The sequence below is a fragment of the Chiloscyllium plagiosum genome, chromosome 45 (assembly GCF_004010195.1).
Source record: "Chiloscyllium plagiosum isolate BGI_BamShark_2017 chromosome 45, ASM401019v2, whole genome shotgun sequence".
Classification (NCBI taxonomy): Eukaryota; Metazoa; Chordata; class Chondrichthyes; order Orectolobiformes; family Hemiscylliidae; genus Chiloscyllium; species Chiloscyllium plagiosum.
In genome coordinates, this window is record NC_057754.1 from 8,952,520 (window position 1) to 8,977,987 (window position 25,468).

General features: G+C 42.6%; 1 protein-coding gene and 1 pseudogene across 1 annotated transcript in view; one reads left to right on the forward strand and one right to left on the reverse strand.

The window, feature by feature from the left end:
- LOC122543902 (zinc finger protein 229-like) overlaps positions 1-25,468 on the reverse strand; it is a 93,937-nt gene that overhangs the window by 63,177 nt on the left and 5,292 nt on the right. The gene's annotated exons all lie outside the window — the stretch shown is intronic.
- LOC122543903 overlaps positions 1-25,468 on the forward strand; it is an 88,318-nt pseudogene that overhangs the window by 7,638 nt on the left and 55,212 nt on the right.

Consider the following 25,468-nt stretch of genomic DNA (forward strand, 5'->3'; position numbering starts at 1 on the left):
CTTCTCCAAGGAAAGCAGCTCCAACACCTCCAATCTATCTTCATTACTTAAATTTATCATCACTGGAACCATTTATTCTTCTAAACCTCTTCTGCAATCTCTCCAATGTCTTCATGTGTCCAGAACTGGATGCAACACTCCATCTGAGGTCAAGCTTGTGTCTTTTTCAACAGAACCTCCTTGCTCTTGTACTCTACGCCCCTATTAAAGTGTAGGATAACTATATTTTATTAACTGCTCTCACAATATGTTCTCCCACCTTTAATGACTTTTGTACATATATATCCATGCCTTTCTGCTCCTTCACAGCAGTACCCTTTGTTTTGTCCTCTATCCATATTCTTCCTACCAAAATATATCACCTCATACTTTGTTGCAATGAACGTCATCTGCCAATTCATCAATGCCTTGTTTGGTTCTACACTACCTTCCATCAGCATTGTCCTGATAATGATAACTGTGATCTCTCCAAAACAATCTGGTAAGATAGTGAAAGACATGGTCCTTTAATAAATTCATGTTGGCTGACCTCAATTAATCTACATGTGTCCTTGTGGATGTTTATTTTGTTCCTAATCAATCTTCTGGCACCACCTGAAAGTCTAAGAAAGGCTGAAAAAGTATGACCATTGCATCTGCAATTTCTGTTCTCACTTTCCTCAGTATTCTCATCTGGTCCTGGTGTCTTAGCCACTTTCAGCACACACAGCCCATCGAATAGCTCCCTCTTATCAACTTTAACTATTCTAACTATCATTTCTCAGCTGGGTAGCTTCTTCCTCCTTATTAAAGATAGATATAAAAGTATGTGTTTAGGATAGTGAAGGAGGCGTTTGGTATGCTTTCCTTTATTGGTCAGAGTATAGAGTATAGGAGTTGGGAAGTCATGTTATGACTGTACAGGATATTGGTTCAGCCACTTTTGGAATATTGCATGCAGTTCTGATCTCCTTCCTATTGGAAAGATGTTGTGAAACTTGAAAGGGTTCAGAAAAGATTTACAAGCATGTTACCAGGGTTGGAGGATTTGAGCTATAGGGAGAGGCTGAACAGGCTGGGGCTGTTTTCCCTGGAGTGTTGGAGGCTGAGGGGTGATCTTATAGAGGTTTACAAAATGGAGGGGCATGGATAGGATAAATAGACGAAGTCTTTTCCCTGGGGGGAGAGGGGGGGGGGAGTCCAGAACTAGAGGGTATAGGTTGAGGGTGAGAGGGGAAAGAAATAAAAGAGACCTAAGGGGCAGCTTTTTCACGCAGAGGGTGGTGCCTGTGTGGAATGAGGAAGTGGTGGAGGCTGGTAATTGCAACATTTAAAGGGCATTTGGATGGGTATATGAATAGAAAGGTTTTGGAGGGAATTGGGTTGGGTGCTGGCAGGTGGGACTAGATTGGGTTGGGATATCTGATTGGTATGGATGGGTTGGACCAAAGGGTCTGTTTCCGTGCTGTACATCTCTATGACTCTAATTCAGCCATGCCAAGTACCTCCATATATAAATCCTCCAAACCAGCCCATTCCTCGTTTCACCATTAAATCTGGAATTAAGAGTCTATTGATGAGCAGGAAACTGTTGTCAATTGTTGGAAAACCTGTGGTGTAAAATTCCAAGCAGTGGAATGTGGTGAAACGGTTAAAAATTATGTCCCAATACATGTGTGAATCTAACCGGAATGGAGGTGTTGCTTAGTCCCGTGTGAATCTTATTACACACCTCCCCGTGTGAATCTTCTTATCTGTATGTAACCAGAATGGAATGTGTTTTTTAGCCTTGCTCTGCTGTTCACATGAATGTTTATATCTGGAAAAGAGTATATCAGCTGGAAAAGTCTCCAGTTCGGTGAGTCTGCTCCGGGGTTACGTTTAACCGCCGAGCGTGGGTTGTTGGCAACCGCTCTACGAGAACTGACGGCTCCCAGTTCCGGTAACATGTAGAGTGAGTATAAGCCAGACCCGTTGTGGCGACGCTGCGGGGAATAAAATGCCCATATTCTAGCAGACTCGCCTCTTGGTCGTTTGTTCTGTGTCAGACTACTCTCCTACGAACCTGACCTTGAGAATTTTTTAAAACAAAACCCCAGGGAAGGAAACTGCCATCCTTACTTGATCTGGCCGACATGTGATTTCAAACCCACAACAATGTAGTTGACTGGGCAATTAGGGATGGGCACGAAATGCTGGCCTAGCCACCAATGACCTCATCCTGGAATGAATTTCCTTAAAATGTCCTGTGTCTGTAGAAATTCTTTTATGTTATTCACTCTCTTCATACTCCTTCTTGGTGCCTCTTATGTCAGGCCACATCTCTGAACATTGAAAACCAGGCTGAAAATACAATCATATTTTTGACCTGATATCCATCGTAAGCATGGTTTCCTTTTGTTGTCATAATTTCTTCCTTTTATATTTCATCCAGGGAACGCTAGAGTTGTTTGCCATACTTTTCCCTCTGAAGGAAATATACCTTGACTATGAGAAAGTGAGGTCTGCAGATGCTGGAGATCAGAGCTGAAAAATGTGTTGCTGGAAAAGCGTAGCAGGTCAGGCAGCATCAAAGGAGCAGGAGAATCGACGTTTTGGGCATAAGCTCTCGTCAGTGTGAGCACATTTATGCCACATCAGTTCACAGGAGTTTTTATAACACTTTCCAGAGTCAGCAGTTGAGATGAACAAGTAAATCCTTTTCCACACTGACAGCAGGTGAATGGTCTCTCACCCATGATGGGTCAACAGATGGGATAACTGAGTGAATCCCTTCCCACACTGAGCAGATGGATGGCCTGTCTCCAATGTGAGTGTATCGATGGGTTTCCAGCTCAGATGGGTAACTGAATTCATCCTCACAGTGCCCACTTTCCAGTTTCTTCCCTGTGTGACTCCACCTGTAAACTGTGATGTTTCCTTCCATGCTTAAAATCCAGTTTTATTCAGGCCCTGATAACTGATTCCCAACTGCAAATTCTCCTTTTCTAATATTCTGTAAAATTGATTTAAAACAGACAAAATGAATGAGCGAACTCACAGAAACACAAAGGCAGGTTGTGAAATGGAGCTGAATAAATCTGGTAATTTGTGGAGCTGTCACAAAGGAAACATTGATCGTGAAAGTGCTAAATCGATTTTTTAAAAAATCTAACTGGTGAAGCGAAGTGAACTTACCACCCAATTTGGATCTACCTAAGAGTATGGTGGCATAAACAGAGAGAGAGAAGTGGGAAAGACATGAAGGAGAGGGATTTTTTAGATGTACGACTCTGACAAAAATTTTTCATCCTCTCCCAAATCCTCAACCCCCACGACATTAGAAGGATTAGATAACCGCATCTATGAAGACCATTCCTTTAAGTCTCCCAACAAGTCATAGACTGTTCTGACTTGTCTCCCATCCAGTATTGGACATTTCCTTCATCTCCAATACTAGAAATTTACTTCATTTAAATATTGGGTAAACTGAAGCAATCTACTTCACACCCCACTACAGACTCCGATTCCCCACGACCAACTCCATCCACCCTTGTCTGAAATTGAACCAGAGTGCACAGCATTTCAACTTGAGTTCAGGTACCTAATTTTTTGAAGTTTATGTCACAGGTAGACAGGGTAGTTAAGAAGGCATTTAGCATGCTTACCTTCATTGCTCAGACCTTTGAATATAGGTATTGGGATGTTATATTGAGGTTGTACAGGACATTGGTGAGACCTCTTTTGGAATACTGTATCTAGTTCTGGTCTCCCTGTTATAGGAAGGATATTATTAACCAGGAGAGAGTTCAGAAGAGATTTGCCAGTGTATTGCTGGAAATAGAGGGTTTTAATTATAAGGAAGGCTGGATTGGCTGGGACTTTTTCACTGGAGCGTGGGAGGTTGAGGGATGACCCTATAGAGGTTTATAAAATCATGAGGGGTATTAAAAATGTGAATGACAGGTGTCTTTTCCCTAGGATGGGGGATTTCAATAGGGGGCATATTTTTAAGGTGAGAGGAGAAAGAAGTTTTCAAAAATAATTGCCTCCATGTCTTTTTTGCAGAGTGGATAGTGTGTGGAATGAACTGCCAGAGGAAGTGGTGGATGCAGGTACAGTTATAACATTTAAAACATCTGCAATAGGTATATGAATAGGAAATATTTGGAGGGACATGAGCCAAACACGGGCAGGTGAAACTAGTTCAGTTTGGGATTATGGTCTGCACGGACTGGTTGGACGGAACCAGTGCTGTATGACTCTATAAGCTTTAACCACATATTCCAGTCATCGCCAAGACCACCTTTTCCACCTCCAATACTATTGCAAAGTGTTCCCTAGTCTCAGTTCATCTTCTGCTGAAACTCTTGTCATCTCTCAACATAAACAATCCTGACACACTCATGGTTGGTTTTGCACAATCAACCACCCTGTCATTTTGAAGATCATGTAAAACTCTGCTGCGGAATGGGCCTGGGTTGGTTGCTCTTCGGAGGGTCGGTGTGGACTTGTTGGGCTGAAGGGCCTGTTTCTACACTGTAAGTAATCTAATCTACTATAGTGGTGTCATCAACAAATTTGAAAATGTGTTGCTGGAAAAGCGCAGCAGGTCAGGCAGCATCCAGGGAACAGGAGAATCGATGTTTCGGGCATAAGCCCTCATCAACAAATTTGTCAGTGGAGTTTGAGCTGAATTTGACCAAACAGTCATAAGTGTATAAATATGTACAGTAAGGTGCTGAGTATGCAGCCTTGAGGGGCACTGGTGTTGAGGATTATCGTGGAGGAGGTCTTGTTCCTTATCCTAACTGATTGTGGTCTGCGGGTCAGCAAGTCAAGGATCCAGCTACAGCATGGGGAACAGAGTTCCAGGTCTCGGAGTTTGGAGATGAGTTTGTTTGGAATTATGGTGTTTAAAGGTGGAGCTAAAGTCAATAAATAGGAATCTGATGTAGGTGTCCTTGTTATCCAGATGTTCCAGAGATGAGTGTAGGGTCAGGGTGATGGCGTCTGCCATGGATCTATTGTGGTGGTAGACGATTTGTAATGGACCAAGGCAATCTGGGAGACTGCAATTGATGCCATTACTAACCTCTCGAAGCACTTCATAAAGATGGCTGTCAGAGCCACCGGGCAGTACTCATTAAGGCACATTGCCTGATTTCTCTTTGGCATGGGGACGATCATGGTCTTCTTGAATCGGGTGGAACCTCATATCGGAGTAGGGAGAGATTAAAGATGTCTGTGAATACTCCCACCAGTTGGTCCGCGCAGGATCTGAGTGCATGACTGGGGACATCGAGGCCAATTGCTTCCCAAGGGTTCACTCTCAAAAAGGCCAATCTGAAATCTGCGGTGGTGACTGTGGGTACAAGTGCACTCGAGGCTGTCGGGGCAGGTGACATCATTTCAATCACCACCTGTTCAAAATGAGCATTGAATGCATTGAACTCATTGGGGAGGGAAGCACTATTGTCAGCGATTCCACTCAACCCCCCTTTGTAGCCCATTATATCATTAAATCTTGCCACAGTCTGCGACTCCAGTTTAATCTGGTATTGTTTCTTGGCATTCCTGGTGGCTTTGCAAAGATCGTACCTAGATTTTCTGTAAAGGTCAGGGTCACCCGACTTGAATGCCTGAGCCCTAGACTTCAGTGGTTTCCAGTTGGGAACACCGGGATGAATTTGTTTGCAACACGCAGACCTTACTGATGAAGTATCTGACGGTAGTGGCGTACTCATTTAGATTGGCGGCTGAGTTCTTGATTGTAGACCAGTCCATGGACTCCAAGCAGTCACTGAGGAGCTCATCTGTTACCTCAGACCAGTACTGTGTGAACGTCCCTGGGACAGCAGCGCAGATTTACCCTAATTACACCTCATTCTCCTATACCGCGCATTTCATCAATGCGATTTGGCTGTAAGGTAGATTGGGGAACGACTTTTTAAAATATTAATTCCCATTGGCTATTATGCAATTCCACCCCTGATTACCTTAAGTCCACTCTGTGTTTACTTCACATCAAGCAAAAGAGGTTGGATGATGAGGCAATTTTTTTTTTTTTACCTTTTATTGTTGATATTTTTAAGGATGTTTTTAGGAACGTTTAAAAATGCTATTGGCAGAAGGACTTTGATAAGGTGCTGCACAGGCGGCACATAGTGCCCATAGTGTTAGAGACAAGGTACTAGCATGGTTAGAAGATTGGCTGTCTGGCAGAAGGCAGAGAGTGGGGATAAAAGGGTTCTTCTTAGAATGGAAGCCAGTGACTTGTGATGTCCCACAAGGGTCAGTATTGGAACCATAACTTTGCACTTTATACATTTAATGATCTGGCTGAAGGAACTGAGGGCATTCTGGTTAGGTTTGCGGATGATACAAAGATAGGTGGAGGGGCAGGCAGTATTGAGGAGGTAGGAAGGCTGCTGAAAGATTTCGACAGGTTAGGAGAGTGGGCAAAGGAGTGGCAGATGAAATACAACATGGGAAAGTGTGAGGGCATTCACTTTGGTAGGGAGAATAGAGGCATGAACTATTTTTGAAATGGGGAGAAAATTCAGAAATCTGAAGTGCAAAGAGACTTTGGAGTCCCAGTCCAGGTTTCTGTTCCGGTAAACTTGCAGGTTGAGTTGGTGGTTTGGAAGGCAAATACAATGTTGTCATTCATCTTAAGAGGACTAGAACATAAAAGCAACGATGTACTTCTAAGGCTTTATAAAGCTCTGGTCAGACCATAATTACAGTACTGTGAGCAAGTTTGGGCCCAATAGCTGAGGAAATATGTTTTGGCCGTGGATCGGGTCCAGAGGAGGTTCACTGGAATGATCCCTGGAATGAAAGGCTTAACATATGAGGACTCTGGGATTATACTCAATGGAGTTTAGAAGGTTGAAGCGAGGGATCTGATTGAAACTTACAGAATACTGAATGACCTGGACAGAGTGGACATTGGGAAGATGTTTCCATTGGTAGGAGAGATGGGGGCTTGAGGGCACAGCCTTAAGAGTAAAGGGAAGACCTTTCAGAATGGAGATAAGGAGAAACGTTTTTTGCCAGAGTGGTGAATCTGTGGAATTCACAGACAGAGGTTTTTCATCTTCCTGCTTTCTCCCTGTAACCTTTGATCCCTTAGCAATCAAGAACCTATCAGCCATGATTGAACACCGGAGCAGATTTGATTGGCTGAATGGCCTAATTTCTGCTCCTATGTCTTATGGACATCATTGGGATGTCAGTAAGGACTGCTTGCATGCATTCTGGCACAGGCCTCTCCCAGATTTTCTTCATGATTTTAAAGGTGTTAATTGCTGGAAGCTGCTCTGACAGTTCAAAGAACATTGTGTCGCTCTTGCAAAGCAAGTTGGATTTGAAGAAACTGAGACTGATCTCCAACAACTTTGTTGCTGCAAGAGAAATGGAAACAGTGAAGTCCAGGATGCAGCGCCACGAGAACTTTCCACTTCCCTTTTGTTTCTGAGGGAAGTTGAGAAGCTGTTACAGCTCTTCTTAGAAGGCAATGACTACAATGCAGAATGCAGTAGGATAGCAGTTCATGGCATAAAATCTTGTCTGGCACCCTATGAACAGCTCCTTCACAATAGAAGACACATGACAAAACAGCAAAAACTAGATGCCTTTTTTAAGCCAACCTCCAAGAAACAGTCTGAGGACAGTGAACCACAGCCATCCACTTCTGGACTAAATATTTTCTTTTGTCGTAACCCTGTACCTGAAAGTAATGATGATGCTGCTGATTACTCTGTGCCCCTCTCTTAATACAGTACTGTAACTCAGCAATCTCTGAAATCCCTTTGTGCTAGATTTATTGTATTATTTCATTAAAATATGATTTTAATATTTACTTAGACTGTGCTATCATTTGTGTTAGGCTAACTACTACTTTTTGATTCAATTTTTACTTACACTTTCGGTGGTTCACTCTAACTCTGATTTTCCCAATGTTAGGTTCCCTGCTTGATGCAACTGCAATACGCCAACTATTGTGAACAGCCACCATTTATTTCAGCACGTACAAGTTTTTGGAAGATCACTTAACACTCTCCGTGATGTTTGTGGAGTGTGTCAAGCGAGGCTCTCTGAACAAGGGAACTGTCCTCCCATTATACAGGGTTTTACATCACAGTCAGTGATGCACACAAGACACAACCCCCTGCCCCTCCCCCATAGTCAAATGTCACCCAAAAACAATGTGTGGTTGTTATTCTTTAAAACAGTGAGAGATTAGGTTATTCCTTAAACTACAACATTTACAGAGTATGATTAGATTGTCACATCCTGCCTGCAAGACAGAACCCCCCCCCCACCCCCAGGACATCCACTTTTTTACATGTTAGCCAAACATATTAACCCTTTAACATCTCACCATATATCCCGTTATTTCTATTGCGTGATTCTCTGTAACACAATGTCGCACGAGATTGCATCTGCCGCGTTATAGTAGAACAGACCATATACCTAGATCTTGGGGTTACGTTATGAGCAGAGGCTGCACAATTCAGTCTTAGGTTTACTATGCCAGGTCATTCAGCCTATTGCTTTCATTCCAGCTCACTAGAGAGCCACGCTATCTGTCTCCTTTCCCTGCTCTCTCCACAAAGCTCTGCAATTTTATTTCCCTCAAGTGCCTGCCAAATTTCCTTTCTAAATCATTGAACTCTCCACTTCTGGTACCCACAATATTCTGAGTGTTACCACGCATGTGCTAAAACAAAAGAGTTCTTGCTCAAACCTTAAATGTTTCTCCCCCAGTCCTTGAATCATCACCTAATGGTAACTACTTTTCTCATCCTATTTGATCTAAACCTCTCAAAATCACCTTTATCTTTACTAAATCTCCCCATAATCACTTTGCTTCAGAGAGAACAAACTAAACATGTTCCTGCATTTCCATTTCCTGGTTCCATTCTGATAATTCTCGGCTTCCGCACAAGGACCTTCATTCAAAACGTAAAAATTAGGAGCAGCAGTAATGAATAAATAAACACAAGGTATTGCATTTTGGTAAAACAAACAAGGGCAGAAATTATACAATTCAAAGTAGGCTCTTGGGTAGTCATAGACTGTCCAGCATGGAAACAGACTCTTTCGTTCAACTTATCCAGGCCACCCAGATATCTTGAATTAATCTAATACCATCTGCCAGAATTTGGCCCATATCCCTCTTAACCCTTCCTATTCATATACCCACCAAGATGCCTTTTAAATGTTGTAAATGTACCAATCTCCTCCACTTCCTCTGGCAGCTCATTCCATACACGCATCACCCTCTGCGTGAAAAGGTTGCCCCTTAGGTTGCTATTTATATCTTTCACCCTTTCACCTCTCACCCTTAACATATGCCCTATAGGTTTGGACTCCCCTACCCTCGAGAAAAGACTTTGGCTATTCACCCTATCCATGCCCCTGACTTCATAAACTTCTATAAGGTCATCCCTCAGCTTCCTACACTCCAGGGAAAATAGCCCCAGCCTATTCAGCCTCCTCCTATAGTTTAAATCCTCCAACCCTGGCAACATCCTCGTAAGTCTTTTCTGAATCCTTTCAAGTTTCACAATATCCTTCCTGTGACAGGGAGACCAGAATTGAATACAGTGTTCCAAAAGTGGCCTAAGCAATGTCCTGTACAACGAAAACATGACCTCTGAACTCCTAAACCCAATGCACTGATCAATAAAGGCAAGCAAACTAAACGCCTTCTTCGCTATCCTGTTTACCTGCGACTCCACTTTTAGGGAACTGTGAACCTGCAATCCAAGGTCTCAATGATCAGCAACACACCCCAGGACCTCCCCATTAAGTGCCTTGATTTGCCTTCCCAAAATGTAGTACCTCACATTTATTTAAACTCCATCTGCTACTCTTCGGCCCATCTGATCAAGGTCCTGCTGCACTCTGGGTCCAAGTACAGAATTCTTTGAAGTTTGCGTCACATATAGACAGGGTGGTTATGAAGGTATTTAAACATCTGAGCAACAAATGCAAGGATGCTAAGTATAGGAGTTGAGACGATACCTTGAGGTTGTATGGGACATTGGTGAAGCCTCATTTGGAGTACTGTGTCCAGTTCTGGTTGCCTTGCTATTGGAAGGATATTGTGAAGCTGGAGAGGTTCAGAAGAAATTAACCAGAATGTTGCTGGGAATGGAGAGTTTGCGTTATAAGGAGAGGCAGGACCTTTTTCACTGGGAGCATAGGAGACTCAAGGCTGCCTGAGAGCAAAGGAAACTGCGTCCTAAAAGGAGACCACTTATTTTAAAATTATGAAGGTTTCTAAAGACTCTTTCCCCCCCCCCCAAAATATATATACACACACACACACGCAATTGGAAATGTTTCCTCCTCATCCACCCTGTCAAATCTACTCAGGATCTTACGATAAAGTCACCTCATTCTTGAAACTCTGCTGTATATTGGTATAACTTGTACAAAACTTTCTCAGGAGGTACCCCCTCAACTTTGAAATCAACTGAGTGAATCTTCTGTGAACTGCTTCTAAAACTATAATATCCTTTTTGAATAAGAAGTCCGGTGCTGTATTATACTCCAGCTGTGGTCTTACCAGGACTCTCCACAACTGCAGCAAAACATCCCTACTGTTAAACACAACAACATTCTGAATCAGTTTGTGTGGCTGCAGGGGTCAGACTTCCTTCCCTAAAGGAAATGGGGGAGCAAGATTAGTTGATGACAGTTAATTAGTCTTCTATGTGACTAGCTCTCTGTTCCAAATATTTTTAGATAACTTGCTGTGGTGGGAGTTGACCAAGACCAGCCCAATGGCAATACCATGACATCAGTGCCTTTCTTTCATACTCTGATTTATCCTTTTTTCCCTTGAGTAGCTTTGCTGTTTCCAACAATCTATGCAATCTTCTGACCTACCATATGTTTCCTACTTTTGTTTCAGTATCTCTGGAGGCTTCAAATGCAATATATTTTGCAAATTGCGTTCCCAATCTGCTGGATAAGCACTTGAATAACAGATATTGGGGGGGGGATAGGGGCCAAGCGCTGGAAGGTGAGATAGTTCAGTTTGGGATTATGGTCAGCATAGGCTGGTTGGACCGAAGGGTCTGGTTCCATTCTGTATGATTCTACATGGGGTAAAGGCAGTATCATAGAGTTTGGTCACAGATCCCTGATGTCATTTCATGTTGAAACTAGCTTGAGGAGCTAAATTTGCAGAAATGTGCAGCACAGAGGGAGATCATTTGATCCTTTTGGCTTTTGCTGTCTCTTTGAAAGATCAACTTTGTATAGTCACGCACACCCAGCTGCTGGTTGTAATACAGCAAGTGCCGCAGGCTCAGAAATCTGTCAACTCCATTCCAAAATTCCTTTGAGTCAACTTTCATCATCTTTTTTAAGTTGCATATTCCAGATCCTATCAATTTTCAATTGGTGCAGAAACTGCGAAACTCCACGCTGGAAGGTTGTAAAACACTGAACTGGAAGATGGGTTGCTGTCCTCCAAGCTCCCATTGAGCTTCACTGGAACAGTGCAAGAGACCGAGGTCAGAGTGAGAGTGAGGTGGAGGACAAATATCGCAAGTGACTGGAAGCTTAGGAGGCAGCTTGCAGTCTGACTGGAGGTTGTACCATAAAAGTTTTTTGCTGTTCTTAATATAGAGGAGACCACAGGATCTAAACAGCAAAACATACCTGAGTTAATCTCTGAAAATCTTAGAAACAGGATCCCAGAAAGTCTTTTGTAAGGGGTACAAAATCAAGCAAACTGAGTGCCCGAATATTAAACTCTATTCCAGTTACAGGGTGTGTTTTTTATATCAGCAGAAATAAACCCCAACTGTCAAGATTGGAAGTGGCTCAGTCCTGGATGTCTTTAACAGCAGAGTCCAAGCCGAGCAGACATTGGTGAGCTCTCTGCTTTTTCAGCAGATCAGACGATGGATCAAATCCCTTCTCAGATGCATGGTGCATGTGAACACTCTCTCTTCAGTGTGAACCCACTTATGTTTCTCGTGTAAGTGATGTTTTTATCTGTGCACCAGTAGCTCTTGACCTTCTGACCGGTGCGAGTTTGGGAGATTAGAACCATACAGCATGGAAACTGACCCTTAGGTCCAACCAATTCATGTCAAACATAATTCCAAACTAAACTATACCCAACTCCTCAGTTTGGCCCATATGCCTCCAAACCTTTCCAATTCATGAACTTACCTAAGTGTCTTTTAACATTGTAACTGTGTCCACATCCACCACTCCCACACACGAGCTATCCTCTGTGGAAAAAAAAAACAAAAATTGCTCATGCCTTTTTTTAAATCTTTCTCTTTTCACCTTAAAAATGGGCCCTCTACACTTCACATCCCCCATCCTAGGGAAAGGACACCCACCACTAACCTTATCTGTACCCCTCATGATTTTATAAACCTCTATAAAGGTCACCTTTCAACCTCCAACGCTCCAGTGAAAAATGTCTCTGCCTATCCAGCCTTTCTTTACAACTCAAACCTTCCACACACGACAACATCTGATGAATCTTTTCTGAACCCTCTCCAGCTTATTAATATCCTTCCTTTAATTGGGCACTAGAACTGAACACAGTATTCCAGAAGAGGCTTCACCAATGTCCTGTACAACCTCACCATGACTTCCCAACTCCTATATTTGAGAAACTGAACAATGGAGGCAAGTGTGTGAAATGTCATTTTAACCACTTTATCTATTCGTGAGGCAAACTTCAAAGAATTACGTACCTGAACCCGTAGGTCCCTCTGTTCTACAATGCTACCCAAGGCCCTACCATTAGGTGCATGGCGCATGTGAACAGTCTCTCTCCGGTGTGAACCCACTTATATTTCTTGTATAAAGTGATGTTTTTTTCTGTGCACCAGCTGCTTTTGCCCAAATGGCCAATGTGGGTTGTGGGTTGTGGGTTTGGGAGATTCTGTCAAAGATCTAGTTGAGCTGGTGAAGTCCATTTCCTTTTTCTGTTCATCCATCGTATTCGTCTCCATGGATACCAGCATGTTCCCTCGCTGAAGGATGTTACCAATCCAGTCGATTTTTGTTGATAATCCAGCAGCCTTTATGCTCACTGTTTCCTGTTCTAAATTCATTTTCCAGAGAATTTGAAAGGGAGGGTTTACAAATGGAAAGCTCAAACCAAACATCAGCTCAAGACCTGACAGGTGAGCTCAGTTCATCAGATGAATATCGTCAGCCTTTGAACATGGAAGGAGAAAGTAGCATTGACAGTGAAAAGAAACTGTACGCATGCTCTGTGTGTGGACGAGGCTTCAACCAGTCATCTGACCTGTCCAAACACCAGTGTGGTCACAACAGGGAAAAACCATGGAAATGTGGGGACTGTGGGAAGGGATTCAATTGCCCATCTGACCTGGAAACTCACTGGCGCAGTCACACTGGGGAGAGACCATTCACCTGCCCCGACTGCGGGAAGGGGTTCACTCAATCATCTGACCTGCTGAGACACCAGCGAGTTCACACTGGGAAGAGGCCGTTCACCTGCACAGACTGTGGGAAGGGATTCTCTCAATCGTCTCACCTTCTGACACATCAGCGAATTCACACCGGAGAGAGACCATTCACTTGCCCCGAGTGTGGGCAGGGATTTACTCAGCTATCGACCCTGCTGAGACACCAGCGAATTCACACTGGGGAGAGGCCGTTCACCTGCCCCAAGTGTGGGAAGGGATTCACTGAGTCGTCCCATCTGTTGACACACCAGCGAGTTCACACTGGGGAGAGACCGTTCACCTGCACAGAGTGTGGTAAGGGTTTCATTCGGTCGTCGACCCTGCTGATACACCAGCGAGTTCACAATGGGGAGAGACCATTCACCTGCTCCAAGTGTGGGAAGGGATTCACAACCTCCTCCACCCTCCTGAATCACCAGCGCATTCACACCGGGGAGAGGCCGTTCACCTGCTCCCAGTGCGGGAAGGGCTTCAGTCAGTTATCCAATCTACTGGCCCACCAGCGGGTTCACACCGGGGAGAGGCCATTCTCATGCTCTGAGTGCGGCAAGGGATTCACCACCTCTTCCACGTTGCTAAATCACCAGCGCGTTCACACAGGGGAGAGGCCATTCACCTGCCCTGATTGTGGGAAGGGATTCAGTCAGTCATCCAACCTGCTGACACACCAGCGAGTTCACACTGGGGAACGGCCATTCATCTGCATCAAGTGTGGGAAGAGATTTGCTCGTTCATCCAACTTGCTGACACACCAGCGAATTCACGAGGAACCACAGTGATTGAAGTTTGCTCTTAATCACATCCAGGCCTGAACTATGTTCAGTGGGCTCTAATTCTCCTGAGGCAAATAAACTCAACCCAATCTGGGTGGTAATACTGTGTAAATTAAATAAATAACCTTTATCTTACGCACAAAAAGTATATAGTTTTCTTAATTTCTCTAATGCAATTTTGTTACGACACCGGTAAACCCTTCTGCTTAATTTAAAACCAGCAGCACAGAAAAGATTTATCCCATGCAGTAATCTGTAAAAATCGAGTGGCCAAAAACTATTAAAAGTAAAAATTAATAATTTTATTTCTTAAAGTATAACAGAGAATAATTAACATTATTTACAATTTCTTTCTCTAACCTGTTACCCTCCCTTCTATTCTAGTCTGATAAAACTCCCAATTAAGATTTACAAAACAACACTTCTTATCTCAAAACCAGGCAGCTGTAAGCTCTTGTCTTCAGAACTTACTGTGTCTTTTCTTCTTGTTTGGAATTTCTGCATCACAGGTTACTGATCGAAAAGGTACTTTTAAGAGAGACCTGTTTTCAAGCAATCTGTTTACATGCTGGGCCATGGCAGTTCTCCTCCAAAATCTTCAATTTTCCCCAGTGTTATACTCCAGAACATCAAATTGTATCATTGACAATCTTATAAGCCAATATACTCAATTCAAACTTGATTGGAGTTTGTTATGTTTTGGGTTTAATTTAAATTGATTGGCCAAATTCAAATTTGTTTTTGTCTCCAAGCAACAAACTCATCAAGTTGTTAGACCCAGTGTTACATTGTTACCACTTTTGAGTACACTTGATGCTGGGTCTGGCAGTTTTGTTACTTTTAACTCTCTTAAATGTATACCCACATCTTCATAAAACCTCCCCACTTAAGAAAAAAAATGAACCATCATAATGAAATGATGGCTTTTTTTTAAACTTTTTAAACACATTACCCTAACATACCGAAAACTTTCATATAATTTCACCTTAACTTCTTCCCATATTCCTATATAAACATAAAACATTAAATAAAAAAACTTATCTAAATTCTATCAGTTAAATCCACGATAATGCATCTGCGTTTACATTCTTCTGACCCACAATATGTATGATTTTAAAATTAAAAGTCTGTAAAATAAGACTCCAACGAAAGTCTCATATTCTTATCTTTAAAACATTATAAGAATGTAAGGCGGATTGTGGTCAGTGTACACGTTGTGTCCGACACGTCGTTCTTGACAGACACATTCAAATGCTATAAGGCCAGTACCAAACTCAATCGTTCCTTTTTGATTGTGGAGTATTTCCTCTGGGGGATGCTGATCTTCTTCGAAAAGTAAACAACGGGCAGTTCAATCCCATCCTCATCGTCCTGTAGGAGTACAGCTCAAATTCCTGTGCCACTAACATCGATGACAACTTGAAACGTTTGGTGTAGCTAAAACTGGTTTGGTGGTTAATATCGATTTCAAATGGTCGAATGCCTCCTGGCATTGTTCTGTCCACCGAAACTTTGTGTTCTTCTTCAGCAAACCGGTTAACGGTGCCACTACACTGCTGAAGTTTGGAACAAACTTCCGATAGAATCTGTTGAGTCCTAAGAATCAAAGCACCTCTTTATTCTACATTCGTCATGGAATTTCTCGATGGCCTTAGTCTTTGCATTCCTTGGGGTCAACCTTCCATGACCGATGTTATGTCCCAAGAACGTCACTTCTGTTTTCACAAATTCCGTTTTATTTAAGTTTATCACCAGTTTTGCTTCTCATAGTTGTTCAAAGAGCTTTGCCAACTGTACTAAGTGATCCTTCCAGCACTTACTAAAGATCACTACATCGTCCAAATAGACTGCGCAGTTTGTTAACCCAGCCACAACTCTGTTCATGAGTCTTTGGAATGTCCATTCCAAAGGACATCGCTTTAAACTGATATAGCTCATTTTGATTAAACGCAGAAATTTCATTCACCTGTCATTTACCTGAAAGTAACCACGCATTAAGTCCAACTTGGTGATGTAACTGGCTTGTCCAACTTTCCCAATGCAGTCCTCCAATCCAGGAATTGGATATGAGTCCGATTTTGTAACGGTGTTGATCTTCCGATAATCCACGCAGAATCGTTGAGTCCCATCAGGTTTGGGAACTAAGCTGATCAGCGAACTCCACATGCTCTGGCTTGTTCAATGATGTCCTCCACCCGTATGGCCTCCACCTCCATATGGATCTGTGTGGCTTTGACAGGATTAAGCTGATGGGGTAATGTTTTATCGGAACAGTATTCCCTACGTCTACTTCATGTACAATAGCATTAGTCCTCCCCACCTGATTCTTACATATGTCCTTGTACTGTAGAAACAAATCTTTCAACTCTGTTCTATGCCCCTGAGACAGGTAGCTTACTAATCTATCCCATTCCTCAAGGACTTCTTCATTTTTTTAATCTATGTTGAGGCACCTCAAAATCCATATCCTCTGGATGTGATTCCTCACTCTGTGGGGCAGTAACTAACACCTGTTTCTCCAGTTCTTTCTCTCTAGTATAATGCAGTTTCAACATGTCCACATGACATAACCAATATCTTTCTTTTCTATCTGGCATCTTTACTCAGTAGTTCACCTGACTCAACTTTTTCTCAGATTGATAGGGACCACTAAACCTGGCTTTGAACGGATCTCCTATCATTGGTAACAGTACTAACACGTTATCCCCTTGGGAAAACATCCAGATCTCAGAATTTCTATCTGCCACTTTCTTCATTCTACACTGTGCCCTCTTTCAGTGCTGTTTAGATCACTCACCTACTCAACTTAATCTCTCCCTCACCTCTGATACATAATCTAATTGTGAGATCTCTGACTTTGGTCCTGTCAATTTTTCTTTAAATAATTTCAAAGGGCCCCTCACTTCATGGCTGAATATTAACTCAAAGGGAGTAAACTGAGTAGATTCATTTGTGGCATCTCTAATGGCAAACCATACGAATGGGATACCTTTAGCCCAATCATTCAGGTAATCCTGACAGTATGCTCTCAACATGGTCTTCAAGGTCTGATGCCACCTTTCTAAAGCTCCCTGGGATTCAGGATGATACGCACTGGATTTAAAGTACTGTATACCTAAGCTATCCATAACCTCCTTAACAGCCCAGCAGTAAAATTTGACCCTTGGTCCAACTGAATCTCTCTGGGTAACCCATACCGTGTGAAGAAAGCTACTAACACCTCTACTACCCTTTTGCCTTGATACTCTGTAATGGAATTGCCTCCGCAAATCTGGTAGACACATCCATTAAGGTTAGCAAGCACTGGTTCCCACTTTTAGATTAGATTAGATTCCCTACAGTGTGGAAACAGGCCCTTCGGCCCAACTAGTCCACACCGACCCGCCGAAGAGTAACCCATCCAGGCCCATTCCCCATATTTACCCTTGACTAATGCACCTAACTCTACGGGCAATTTAGCATGACCAATTCACCTGGCCTGCACATCTTTGGACTGTGGGAGGAAACCAGAGCACCCGGAGGAAACCCATACAGACGCAGGGAAAATGTGCAAACTCCACACAGTCGCCCAAGGCTGGAATCAAACCTGGGTCCCTGGTGCTGTGAGGCAGCAGTACTGACCACTGAGCCACTGTGCTTTTAGTTCTCGGGGACAGGACCTACACAATCAATTTTAACTCACATGAAAGGTTCTTCAAATGTGGGAATTGGCAACAAAGGGGCTGGTTTTATTCCCGCCTGTGGCTTACCTACCATTTGCCATGTATGACACATAGGACAAAAGTTAAACACATCCTTGTGCATTCCAGACCAATAAAAATGTTTTTGTACCTTAGCCAGAGTCTTTCGTACCCTTCGGTGACCTCCTACAGGTAGCTCATGTGCTACCCATAACACCTCCTGTCTGTATGCAATACAGTCTGGTGCACTTCGACCCAGTTCTCCTCTGCACTAACCTGCCATGGTCTTCATTTCCATTTTAGGATTCTATCTTTCAGATAATAACCCTCCGGAATATTCTCTGCCTCCTTTTCAGAGTACGCATCCACATATATATATTTTATCATCTTGTCTTGCTGTTGCAAGTTTGTTAGCCTTCTAGGACTAAACACTTCTGTCTGACCCTCTACCTGTTCAGGTTTTCCCTGCACCATTACACCAAACAGGGTATCTGCTAACTGAACCTCAATTCCTTTGCTTTCTCTTTACTTTTCACTTCGTGCTGTGACTTATGATATTGGGATCTGGTTACCACACGGTCTGGGAAAATACCAGGATATTTCTGTTTTAACTCCTCCCCCTGGTCTTCCTTGGGCTTCTCCACAACAAGGGGTGTCACTCCCACCTTGGATCCTGCCAAATTATTCCCAAGAACAAACTGAATTCCTGGAACTGACACTTTGTCAATCAATCCCAATGTAACTTTCCCAGTCTTAAGTTGGCACTCCAACCTGACTTTACAGAAGGAAACGCCAAATTTCTGTCCAAGTATCCCACGGTGGCACAGTGGTTAGCACTGCTGCCTCACAACGCCAGAGACCAGGGTTCAATTCCTGCCTCGGGCAACTGACTGTGTGGAGTTTGCACATTCTCCCTGTGTCTGCGTGGGTTTCCTCCGGGTGCTCCGGTTTCCTCCCACTGTCCAAAAATGTGCAGGTCAGGTGAATTGGCCATGCTAAATTGCCCGTAGTGTTAGGTGCAGGGGTAAATGTAGGGGAATGGGTCTGGGTGGGTTGCACTTCGGCAGGCAAAAGGGCCTGTTTCCACACTGTAAGTAATCTAATCTAATCAAATTACCACACTGTCAGGTAACAGATCAGAAAGCGTGCATATTCACTCATCCCATACTATCAGCAACTGATTAGATCCTATATCTCTCAAAATAATAACTTCTTGTTCTCCCCCTGTTCTTTCTGAATAAACTTTACCCACAGAGGTGAATTCTTTGTAGAGATCAGGTACTAACTCCATACCCAGCCCCTGCCTAGACTGTGTACTGTCCTGCAGCTCCTCAGCTCTTCTTAGGGTCTCCTTTATTACCTTCACCAATGCCACTAGCTTAGCTTCTTTTACCACACCTTTTCCCACAGTGCTTTTCTTTAACGACCAGCACTGTGTCTTTACATGTCCCACTTTACCACAACGGAAACACCCGAGGCTTTTACTTCCTTTCCACCCACTTGTGCATCTTTTTTAACCTGTGGAAAACAATTGCCAGTGAGCTCTACTCTTTGTTTTGTAGTGTAGGATCTCCCCTTCTCCCAACTTTCATCCCTCACAGGATGAAATCTGGCCGGAAGCTTGTTTATGCACAGCATGTACTCATCTGTGAATTCTGCTAAACTTCTCACTTCCTGAACTTTCTGTTCCTTACATGAATTCTTACCATCTCTGGAAGTGAGTTTTTAAACTCCTCCAGCAGAATAATCTCTCTTAAAGCCTCAAATGTCCTAACTATTTTCAAATCACGCAAACATCGATCAAATTGACTACGTTCAATTCTTTCAAACTCAACATAAGTCTGGCCTGGTTCCTTCTTTGTGTTTCTGAACCGCTGCCTATATGCTTCTGGTACCAATTTATAAGCACTTAAAATAGCCTGTTTAACCTCTTCATAATCTCTTGACATCTCATCTGACAATATGGCAAATACCTCACTAACTCTGTCTACCAATTTAGTCTGAACTAGCATTACCCATAAATTCTTGGACCACTCCATCTGCCTAGCCAATTTTTCATATGAAATAAAGAAGGCTTCAACATCTTTCTCATTAAAATGTGACAGAGTTTTGACTTATTTATATATATCACTACCGTTTTTAATCTCCATCCTGGTAACTTGACTTTGCTGACTAAGTCACAACTTCTCAAGTTCAAATTCTCTCTCTCTTTCTTATCTCACTCTCTCCCTTTCTCTCCCTACGTTTATCTTCTAACTCCAATTTCCTCAATTGTAATTTAAGTTTTTCTACCTCTACTGCACTTGTCTGTTTCTCTGACACACCTAAATGTTTGTGTAATTCCCTTACAATTTCAGCTTTACTTTTGTTCTTGTTTAAACCCAAATCTAACTTATTTGCTAATTCTAAAAGTATGACCTTTTTCTTTCCTTCTAAACTTTCTTGGCAAATTTGAGAATCATCTTCAAATCCCAGAACCTCTTTAGCAATTTTAAGAGCCATTTCTCTCACTTTTAATTTAAATCAACCACAAGTTACCGAAATTAAACAAATTGTCTGACCTACATTTTGGTTAAAGATCTCTGACACTAACCTGCAAGTGTTTAAATCTGCTGGGATTTTTCATAACCCCAAATCTATTCAAATCTGTCTAAACTAGTTCAGATCACAGACCCGAGACCCCAATTTCAAGGGTTATCCCTGACTCCCCTTCAACAACAAGTGCAAATAGCTCATGGAGTTTCTTTCTGGCTAAGATTGAGACAATCTGAACAGCTGCCTCTGCTCCTTGCTGTCCCTTACCAATCTGTTCCTGAAGTTGCTGGGATTTCCTCTAAACATCCTTTAGACAGGCTGCCTGTCATCTCTGGTGATTGTATGGCTAGTTGAAGCCTGTTCCCCCAAGTGGGAGTCAGGGCCTGGGGTGTTGGAGAGAAAGAGAGAAGGGTGGGGCCAGCTAGAATTGTGGGGAAAGCTGTCTGAATTGGTGAACCATCGCTGCACTCCTTCAATGGCAAGTATAACGTTCCTAAGGCAAGGAGACCAGATCTGCAAATAATTATCCAGGTACAGTCGCACCAGTGTTTCAGATATTTTTTAAGCAACCTGTTTAGAGATTTTATTACACTGGAACAGGTGGGACCGAGCTCAGGTCTTCTAGCTCAAAGGTAGGGATAGTGTCAGTGTCACAAGAGTCCCTCATGAGTATTCTACTCAATTTGAAGCTTCTGCAGCATGGTGGCTCAGTGGTTAGCACTGCTGCCTCACAGTGCCAGTGTCCCCGATTTGATTCCATCCTCAGGTGACTGTCTATGTGGAGTTTGCACATTCTCCCCATGTCTGCATGGGTTCTCTCTGGGTGATCTGGTTTCCTCCCCACAGTCCAAAGATGTGTAGGTTAGGGTGAATTGCTCAGTGTGCAGGGAGGTGTAGGTTAGGTTCATTATTCAGGAGTAAATTTCAGATAAGGGAATGGGTCTGGGTGGGTTACTCTTCGGAGGGTCGGTGTGGACTTGTTGGACCAAAGGACCTGTTTGAATCTTAATTCTTAGCTGCTGTACTCACATCCTCTTGCCTTAAAGACCAATATTCCATTTCCTTGCTTGCTGCATCTGCACCTTCCAGTGGTCGCTTTGGACTTCAACACTTACCAATCTCCAATCTCCCTACAGCGTGGAAGCAGGCTATCCGAGTCACACCAATCCTCCGAAGAGCATCCCACCCAGACTAACTAATCCCCAGCTCCCCCCCCCCCCCTCTTCCAGCCCTGTAACCCTGCATTTCCAATGGCTAATCCACCTAACCTACACATCTTTGGACTGTGGGAGGACTCCCACACAGACAGGGGGAGAATGTGCTTACTCCACATAGACTGTCACGAGTGTAGAATCAAACTCAGGTCGCTGGTGCTGTGAGGCAACAGTGCTAACCACTGTGCCATCATTCCAGCCACTGTGCTCTTTTGTTCTTCCTACCAAAGTGGACAATCTCACACACCTCCACATTGCCGTGCTGCGCTGTTGTCCAATTAGCCTATCTTAAGTTGCCGTGAAGTCTTTCATGCTCACATTCCCACTAAGTTTGCATTATAATTCACATCCAGGTGTTTTCCACATACCCCTGTTAAGGGATATTATGACATTCCTTTGGAGCTGCTAGGACTTGGTCTTTTGGCTCGGAAGTAGGGACACTACCACTCCACCACACCAGCCCTCCGTTCCCTTCATTCATCTTTCTTTCTTATATATCTAGAAATGCTAATCACTTACAACCAAACAACTATTTCCACCACCAAATCATCTGTGGTAATTTTCACCTCTTAAGCAATACCATTAAATCACCCATGTTTTCCAGTTGATTCGTTTACAGCAAAATATTGCTGACTACCAAGATGAGGGAGAGGCACATCCAAATAATTAACATAGATAGTGAAGAGCTGGGGCTCACGTACCAATCCTTGTTGTACTTCATTAGCATGCCATCCTGAGAAGAACCTATTTATTGCTTCTGTCTGCATTATGCCTGTTATACAGCATGGAAACAGACCCTTCGGTCTAATGAGTCAATTCGACTGATTCCAACCCAAACCAGTCCCACTTTTTTGCCTCTGTTGGTCCATATCTCACTAAATGTTTCCTATTCATGTGCTTATCCAAATGCTTTTTAACTGTTATAACTGTACCGGCATTCACTACTTCATCTGGCAGTTCATTCCACACAGGAACCACTCTCTAGTTTTGGACTCCCCTCCCCTGGGAAAAAAAAACTTTGACTATTCACCTATCATGCCCCATATGATTTTATAAACCTCTATAAGGTCACCCCCTCAGCCTCCAATGCTCCAGGGAAAACAGGTCCAATTCAGCCTCTCCCTATAACTCAAACCCTCCAATCCTGGCAACATCCTTGTAAATCTTTTCTGCACCCTTTCAAGTTTCACATCCTTCCTATAGCAGGAGACCAGAATTGAATGCAGTATTCCAAAAGCGGCCTAACTAATATCCTTACAGCCACAATATGACATCCCAACTCTTATACTCAATGCACTGACCAATAAAAGGCAAGCTTACTAAACACCTTCTTCACTACCCTGTCTACCTGTGACTCCACCTTCAAGAAACTATGAACATGCACCCCAAAGTCTCTTTGTTCAGCAACACTCCCCAAGACTGTATCATTATGTGTATAAGTCCTGCCCTGATTTGCCTTACCAAAATGCAGCACCTCACAAATCTTAAACTCCATCTGCCACTCATCGGCCCATCTGATCAAGGTCCCATTGTACTCTGAGAAGACCTTCTTCACTGTCCACTACATCACCAATTTTAGTATCAGCTGCAAACTTACTAACCATTCCTCCTATATTCACATTTAAATTATTTATATAGATAACAAAAAGCAGTGGACCAAGCGCAGATCCTTGTAGCACACCATTGATCACATGCCTCCTGTTCAAAAGACAACCGTCAACCACCACCCTCTGTATCCTACACTGAAGCCAATTTTATATCCAAATGGCTAGCTCTCCCTGGATTCCATATGATCCAGCCTTGCTCACCCCAGTACACCATGTTGAACACCTTGCTGAAGTCCATGTAGATAATGTCGAAACTTTATTGCTGGAACAGCACAGCAGGTCAGGCAGCATCCAGCTAGCTCTCCCTGGATTCCATATGATCCAGCCTTGCTCACCCCAGTACACCATGTTGAACACCTTGCTGAAGTCCATATAGATAATGTCCACCACTCTGCCTTCATAAATCTTCTTTGCCACTTCTTGAAAATACTCAAATTGATGAGACATGATTTACCATGCACAAAGTCATGTTGACTATCCCTAATCAGTTCTTGCCCTTCCAAATACATGTAAATCCTGTCCCTCAGATTCCCTTCCAACAACTTACCCATCACTGATGTCAGGCTCATCAGTCTTTAGTTACTTGGCTTTTTCTTACCACCTTTCTTAAATAATGGCACCCAGTAGCCACCCTGCAGTCTTCCAGTACCTCACCTGTGGCTATCAATGATACAAATATCTCAGCAAGGGATCCAGAAATCTCTTCCACAGCTTCCCACAAAGGTCTAGGATACACCTGATCAGGTCCAGGAATTTATCCACCTTTATGCATTTTAAGAGGTCCAGCACCACCTCCTCTGTAATATGGATACCTCCCAACATATCACTATTTCTCCAAGTTTTCCTAGGTCTCTGTGGGGAAGTAACTCTACAACTACTGCCTGATCTGCTGAGTATTTCAATGTTCTCCATTTTTTTAAATTTAAGATTTGCAACATTTGGAGTATTTTCTGCTCCCTGTGTTAACTTGACCTATAATCATTTCCAAAAAAATAAAATCTCTCATGTCATCAAAAGACATTCATTCAATCAGCTAGGATTTACTGCAGTTAAAAACAAACTGCTAGCAAACAGCTGAAACATGAAAAAAGGAAAACTTATTTGGAGATATAATTTGCACTGAACAATGTTGGACAAAATCAGTTCTAAAAATTAACTTGGTCAAAATCATTGATTTCTCATTTGCTAATGTACCTTAGTAGTAAATATTGGTTTTGGGATTCCCATCAGATCACATTGGTGATTTTTGTTGAACTTTCTTTTAAAAATATTCATTGTTTATCTGCTGTGAAACCGTGTAATGATTTTTTTCCAATCCACATTAGCCATACTTTCATAAATATCTGTTTAGATTTAATACTCTAGTTTCAGATTGAACTTTTTTTTTCAAACTTGTGCAAAAATTCCATTGTACCTTGGTCACTATTTCCTTAAGTTTCTTCTTCAACAAGATGATTAATAAGCCTTTTCTTGTGGAATAACAGGAGAACTAAATTAGCCTGTGGCTTCTCAGCATATTGCTCCAGAAAAACTATCTTGAACATACTGGAAGAATTTTCTCCACAGCGTTGGTGCTGTTTACCTTTAATCAGTTGGTTGCAGATTGACATCATCCTGGTTATTGTAATCTCCTTCCTACAACTAATTTCTTAATTGTAGTGTCCTAAATTATTGCCATGGTTGGTGTCCTATAAACCACTATTACCAATGTTGCTGTCCTTTGCTGTTTCTTAGCTTTACCTGGATGCTATATACTTCACTCCTGATCAGAGATTTTCTCTCACTAATACACTGAGCATCGCCCTCCCCAACCCCCCGTTCCCCTTAACTTACCAGTGCTACCCTACCTCCTTTGCTTTTTTTGCCAGTTTTCTAAACGTAGATACCCATTAATACTAATTTCTCAGATTTGGTCATGCCACAGCCACATGACAATTAAAACCATACCCATTTACTTCTAATAGCAACAATCACTATATGATTCAAATTGTATGTAGTACATTCGCCAAGTACATTTAAGTTGTCATTGGACAAGCATATGGACGTACATGGAATAGTGTAGGTTAGATGGGCTTCAGATTGGTATGACAGGTCGGCACAACATCGAAAGCTGAAGGGCCTGTACTACACTGTAATGTTCTATGTATGTGTATTTAGACAGAATGCTTTTAATTCTGTCTTTTTAACAATATTCTTTTATTTGATTCTAGA